We start from the raw sequence: 7,209 nt of genomic DNA, 5'->3' as shown, positions 1-7,209 counted from the left end.
AAAGCAGCTGTAGACAACTTTTCACCCCCCCCCCCAGCGTTTCCAAGTGTTTTTGTTTGCGCCGCTGTCATAAAGACAACCAGACCCCTTCCCGTTTCCAAAGCAAGAAACAACTGTAAGAATTCCAATTAGAACTACAAACCCCGAGCTCAGTGCTATGATGAAGGCAGAGTCAAACTTCCGGTAGTATTAATAATGCAACAGCGTAACGACCATCCGTGGTCGTTACACTGTTACAATAAGTAGACAGGTTGTGTTACTTACTGATCCAGTAGAAAAAATGCCAACTGAATATTGGTTTGGAACCCTCTCAAGTCCCAGGTGTTGTATCAGCCTCTTTCACCCTCAAGATCTGTTTCCCCTTAGCCAGAGTTTGATACAACACCAGGAAGCTTGATTAACCTTAACCTAACCTCAACCTAACCCTAACCCTAACCTTAACCTAACTTCAACCTAACCCTAACCTAACCAAAACTTATCTTAACCTAATCATAACCGATAGCTGGCCTGTTTCCATGTGAAAGCTTTCATCCGGCTAGGGGAAAACAGATCTCGATAAGGAAACAGAGTTTGATACAACGCTGGTGCTTGCTCCATCAAGTGAATGCCCGTCCGAGGTTCACTCTTGTTTTACCCCTGTTTCTACCACTCTCCTTCTTCACCTTCTTTCCCTCCTCGGTCAAAGGGTTCTTTTACTCTTGCCAGGTAGAGTTTCCACTGTCACTTTGGTTATTCCACCGTCGACCATTTCTGCTACTGGGGATAGCTACCGATAGCTACCGGGGGCGGGGGGGGGGCACTATCATCTTCCTAGTTGATGCATTTCCTTTGCGCTGTAAATCGAGCCTTCATTTTCCCACGAGATCGTACCCAGTGGCAGACAGAATTGCATTGTGAAAGTGAGGCTTATAGGGAACCAATCTAAATGCTGATGGTGTCATTATTCTATAGTTATTACACTGGGCAATCAACATTTACTTCATAATGATACTACTACTACTACTACTACTACTACTACTACTTTCGGCTGCTCCCGTTAGGGGTCGCCACAGCGGATCATCCGTTTCCATTTCTTCCTGTCTTCTGCGTCTTCCTGTCACACCAGCCACCTGCATGTCTTCCCTCACCACATCCATAAACCTCCTCTTTGGCCTTCCTCTTCTCCTCTTCCCTGGCAGCTCCATATTCAGCATCCTTCTCCCAATATACTCAGCATCTCTCCTCCACACATGTCCAAACCATCTCAATCTTGCCTCTCTTGCTTTGTCTCCAAACCGTCCAACCTGAGCGGTTCCTCTAATATAATCATTCCTAATCCTGTCCTTCTTCGTTACTCCCAGTGAAAATCTTAGCATCTTCAACTCTGCCACCTCCAGCCCCGCCTCCTGTCTTTTCGTCAGTGTCACTGTCTCCAAACCATATAACATAGCTGGTCTCACAACCATCTTGTAAACTTTCCCTTTAACTCTTGCTGGTACCCTTCTGTCGCAAATCACTCCTGACACTCTTCTCCACCCACTCCACCCTGCCTGCACTCTCTTTTTCACCTCTCTACTGCACTCCCCGTTACTTTGGACAGTTGACCCCAAGTATTTAAACTCAAATGCCTTTGCTACCTCCACTCCTTGCATCCTGACCATTCCACTGTCCTCTCTCTCATTCACGCATAGGTATTCCGTCTTGCTCCTACTGACTTTCATGTACTTCATAATGATACGTTAAAGCAAAAAAGTTGTCTACTGCTGCTTTAACCATCTCCAACCTGATGCCTAACCTCAACCAATGTCCAACTTCATGCATTCGATTTTAACAGTATCTACTCTGAAATAAAAATGCTATTTCAGCCAGGGTACTGGCTGAAATAGCATTTTATAAGAACAGCCACATAATTTGATGATTGACAGATTTTGGTGTAACACCCGTTTGCATAGAAAGTATTAAGAATAAAAAGTTCCTCTTTTTGGGAAAAATACCCACCCTTTTGAGAAGGCTGGCAACGGCCCTGCTACTGTTTTAAAATGCATTAAAAACTTGTTCAATGTTCAGTGACACTGTGTTCAGGAACACAGCGTGACATAGTATAAGAGTGGAGGAAGGTGCATACACACGTGGACTATGTCTTGTGCAGGAGGTGCAAGCTAAAAGAGACTGGAGACTGCAAGGTGGTGACAGGGGAGAATGTAGCTAGGCAGCATCAGATGGTGGTCTGTAGGATGACTTTGGAGACTAAGAGGAAGAGAGTGAAGAGAGCCAAGGATCAAATGGTAGAAGTTGAAGAAGGAAGACTGTTGTGTGGAGTTCAGGGAGGAGTTAAGACAGACATTGGAATGTAGTGAAGAGTTGCTGGATGGCTCGATAACTACTGCAGAAACGGTGGGGGAAACAGCAAGGAAAGTACTTGGTGTGTCATCTGGACAGAGGTGGGAAGACAAGGAGACTTGGTAGTGGAATGAGCAAGTACAGGAAAGTATATGGAGGAAGAGGCTGGCAAAGAAGTAGTGGGATACTCAGAGAGATGAAGAAAGTCGACAGGAGTACAAGGAGATGCGGCATAAGACGAAGAGAGAGGTGGCAATGGCAAAAGAAAAGGCGTATGGTGAGTTGTATGAGAGGTTGACCACTAAGGAAAGAGAAAAGGATTTGTACCAATTGATTAGACAAAGCGAGCGTGCTGGGAAGGATATGCAGCAGGTTAGGGCAATGAAGGATAGAGATGGAAATGTGCTGACAAGCGAGGAGAGTGTATTGAGAAGGTGGAAGGAGTATTTTGAGGGGCTGATGAATGAAGAAAATGAGAGAAAGAGAAGGTTGGATGATGTGGGGATAGTGAATCGGGAAGTGCCATGGATTAGCAAGGAGGAAGTGAGGGCAGCTATGAAGAAGATGAAGAGTGGAATGGTGGTGGGTCCAGATGACATACCTGTGGAGGCATGGAGACGTTTAGGAGAGATGGCAGTGGAGTTTTTAACTAGATTGTTTAACACAATCTTGAAAAGTTAGAGGATCTCTGAGGAGTAGAGAAGAAGCGTACTGGTACTGATTTTCAAGAATAAGGGCGATGTGCAGAGCTGTAGTAACTACAGAGGTATAAAGTTGATCAGCCACAGCATGAAGATATCGGAAAGAGTAATAGAGGCTAGGTTAAAAGGAGTGGCGATGATTAGTGAGCAGCAGTATGGTTTCATGCCATGAAAGAACGCCACAGATGTGATGTTTGCTTTGAGAATGTTGATGGAGAAGTATAGAGAAGGCCAGAAAGAGCTACCCTGTGTCTTTGTGGATTTAGAGAAAGCATATGACAGGGTGCCGAGAGAGGAGGTGTGGTATTGTATGAGGACGTCGGGAGTGGCAGAGAAGTATGTAAGAATGGTGTAGGATATGTATGAGGGCAGTGTGACAGTGGTGAGGTGTGTGGTAGGAATGACAGATGGGTTCAAGGTGGAGGTGGGATTACATCAAGGATCAGTTTTGAGCCCTTTCTTGTTTGAAATGGTGATGGATAGGTTGACGGACGAGATCAGGCAGGAGTCTCCATGGACTATGATGTTCATGGATGACACTGTGATCTGTAGTGAGAGTAGGGAGCAGGTTGAGGAGAGCCTGGAGAGGTGGAGGTATGCACTGGAGAGAAGAGGCATGAAAGTCAGTAGGAGCAAGATGGAATACATATGTGTGATTGAAAGAGAGGACACTGGAATGGTGAGGATGTAAGGAGTAGAGATGGCAAAGGTGGATGAGTTTAAATACTTGGGGTCAACTGTTCAAAGTAATTGGGAGTGCGGAAGAGAGGTGAAGGAGAGAGTGCAGGCAGGGTAGAGTGAGTGAAGAGTGTCAGCAGTGATTTGCGACAGAGGAGTACCAGCAAGAGTTAAAGGGATGGTAGTGAGACCAGTTATGCTGTATGGTTTGGAGATGGTGGCACTGACGAAAAGGCAGGAGGCAGAGCTGGAGGTGGCAGGGATGAAGATGCTAAGATTTTCCTTTGGAGTGACAAAGATGAACAGGAATTAGTATATTAGAGGGACAGCTCAGGTTGGACAGTTTAGAGACAAAGCAAGAGAGGCGAGAATGAGATGGTTTGGACATGTGTGGAGGAGAGATGCTGGGTATATTGGGAGAAGGATGCTGAATATGGAGCTGCCAGGGAAGAGGAAAAGAGGAAGGTCAAAGAGGAGGTTTATGGATGTGGTGAGGGAGGATATGCAGGCAGCTGGCATGACAGAAAGGAGAAGAAGAAGAAATTCAGAGATGGAAATAAGAGTTGATTAGACTAAATTAACTTGAAATTGAAATATTATCATGTCTCGAAAGCATCCGAGTAAAAGGAAAAAAGTGTCTTCAAGGCTTTTGGTGTGAACCTGACCCTGAACATAAATCTTTCGATGGACAGAAATGATAGATAGATAGATAGATAGATAGATAGATAGATAGATAGATAGATAGATAGATAGATAGATAGATAGATAGATAGATAGATAGATAGATAGATAGATAGATAGATAGATAGATAGATAGATAGATAGATAGATAGATAGATAGATAGATAGATAGATAGATAGACAGACAGACAGACAGACAGACAGACAGACAGACAGACAGACAGACAGACAGATAGACAGATAGATAGATAGATAGATAGATAGATAGATAGATAGATAGATAGATAGATAGATAGATAGATAGATAGATAGATAGATAGATAGATAGATAGATAGATAGATAGATAGATAGATAAATAGATAGATAAATAGATAGATAAATAGAAAGACCACTGCCCACCAGGCCCTACATGCAATGGATGTTGGTTTTCGATGATACTCAGTGAATAGGAGCAAACAATAGGTGGATGTTCTCGTTTTAAAACACTTTCTTATTTACCTTTGCAACATTTTGACACCTCTCTAAATGAAGGGGGAGCCAACTGAAAAGGGGACATGGAGAAAGGGGAATGACTGTGTATGCATTGTTTTGGACAGAACTGAAGTTTTCAAAGCCTTCGGGTCAAAAAGCAAAACATATTGTGCAGCCGACACTGCTTAAAAACACCACTATTGAAAAAAAAAATAACCCTTTACTCATTATTATTTGATCCTTTCAACATTATTCTATCCCAAACACCATTCCATGGTTACAAAATTAAATCGAGCCTTTGATGATCGCGTTTTTCAAATCTTAACTGTGTCTGGGTTAGCCCCATTAAAATAATTAATTAAATCCCAGACCATTTTAGTGAGTTAGCTGACATTTACAGGTTTAAAACCACATAACGGTTAAAAACAGCAGGCTGGTCTTGGTACTCTATGGTGTTAGCATAGCAGGATAAACACAGCTGCATATAACATTAAAGGGATAATTCACAGATATTCAATCTTTTCTCTGCCTATCTGCAACAGTGATCGCACATGAAAAACACCTGCAGTTGTTCCCGATCACTTATGCATCTCTGAAGAGGCGGTGAAACAGAGATTCTTAAGGCCTCTGGATAGAATAGAATAGAATACTCTTTATTAGTCATTTGGTACATACATACAAATTAGATTTACTTTCTGAATTTAACCCATCCTAGCTGTGTAGCTAGGAGCAGTGGGCAGCTGCCGTGCAACACCTGGGGACCAACTCCAGGGGCACAGACAGGAGTATTACCCCTAATATGCATATCATGGAGGACCTGGGATAGCCTGGGGTTCGAACCTAGGATCTTCTTGCTGTGAAGGCCCAGCACTAACCACTGGGCCACCATGCTGCCCATGATGATGTATCATGATGGCCAGAAAAACTAAATACAGCCTAGCAGGGCTTCTAATACTCTAATCTATTCTTAAAACGCTGTTAAAAAATCCTCATTCTTGGCCAAGCTACATTTCCAATGGTGTAAATAATGTCCGACAACAGTAGCACAGAGGATTTTAAGGATGACAATACAGAAGCTAGCATGCAGCAATGCTACAGCACGGTGACACAGTAGTTAGCGCTGTCACCTCACAGCAAGAAGGTCCTGGGTTCAAACCACGGGGTTGTCCAACCCTGGGGGTCATCCCAGGTCGTCCTCTGTGTGGAGTCTGCATGTTCTCCCCGTGTTTGTAGTGGTTTTTCTCCGGGTGCTCCGGTTTGCCCCACCATCAAAAAGACATGCATGTTAGAGTTAATACTCCTGTCTTTGCCCCTGACTGAGGCATGGCAAGATGAACTGGAGTTGGTCCCTGGGAGCTGCACGGCGGCTACCCACTGCTCCTAGCTACACAGCTAGGATGTGTTAAATGCAGAGAAAGAATTGCCCCATGGGGATTACAGTTTTTTGTTTTTTTTATTGCCAAGACACATTTCTTGAAATTATGCTCCATTTCCCAAACTCTAAACACAAATGCGTAACTGCACACTCATCTTCACAAACTTCAAACTTCCATGTCAAAACCAAACTCTCCAGTCAAAACCATGTAATCCTACATCTAAACCAAACTTTGCCTTCAGACATCACACAAAAGCCATCAAATACACATACACTACAAAATAGCCGTTACACACTGGTGAGATCAATTCAAAACACTACCGTAAAAACCTGTTACTGCAATGAATAATGGCGCTTATGGTTTCCCCCCAGAACAACCTCTTTACATGATGAACACAATATAAAGACACAACACATGTATAAATCTTCAAAAGTTGTAATTCCTCAATGTACTGTAGTAAAATAAACTGAAATTGAGTGAAAAAATAAATGTACTGTAAAAATATGCAACTGATAAAGAAATTAGAATACAGTAAAATAATTTCCATGTATTTACCAATATAAATCAATGAGAGAAAAAAACAGTTTGCACATAAAGAAAGAAATCACATTTATTCTGCCTCAGCATCCCGTCTATGCTCTGGGTCAGGCCAGAGATTCTCATCAGCATCACAGGCAATATTAGCCCTAGCCAGGCAGCGGGGGGGGGGGGGGGGCTTGTATGCCTTATCCACCTCTGGCAACAAGCCTCAGCCGTAATATCTAAACAAGCCTCCTCCATGGCCTGCAGGAGGTGAATACGGATGTAGGGGTCTCGGTCATAGACCTTCCACCGCCATGCTGAAAAAAAACTCCTCTATGGGGTTTAGGAAGGGAGAATATGCAGGTAGAAAGATGTTGCTGAATCTTGGATTGTTCGTGAACCAGTCACGAACTAGAGCAGCCTGGTGGAAACTGACATTGTCCCAAATGACAACGTAGCA

This window comes from Lampris incognitus, chromosome 1, assembly GCF_029633865.1.
Source record: "Lampris incognitus isolate fLamInc1 chromosome 1, fLamInc1.hap2, whole genome shotgun sequence".
Taxonomy (NCBI): Eukaryota; Metazoa; Chordata; class Actinopteri; order Lampriformes; family Lampridae; genus Lampris; species Lampris incognitus.
The sequence above is the reverse complement of the archived record's forward strand: the minus strand, read 5'-3'. Positions refer to the sequence as shown.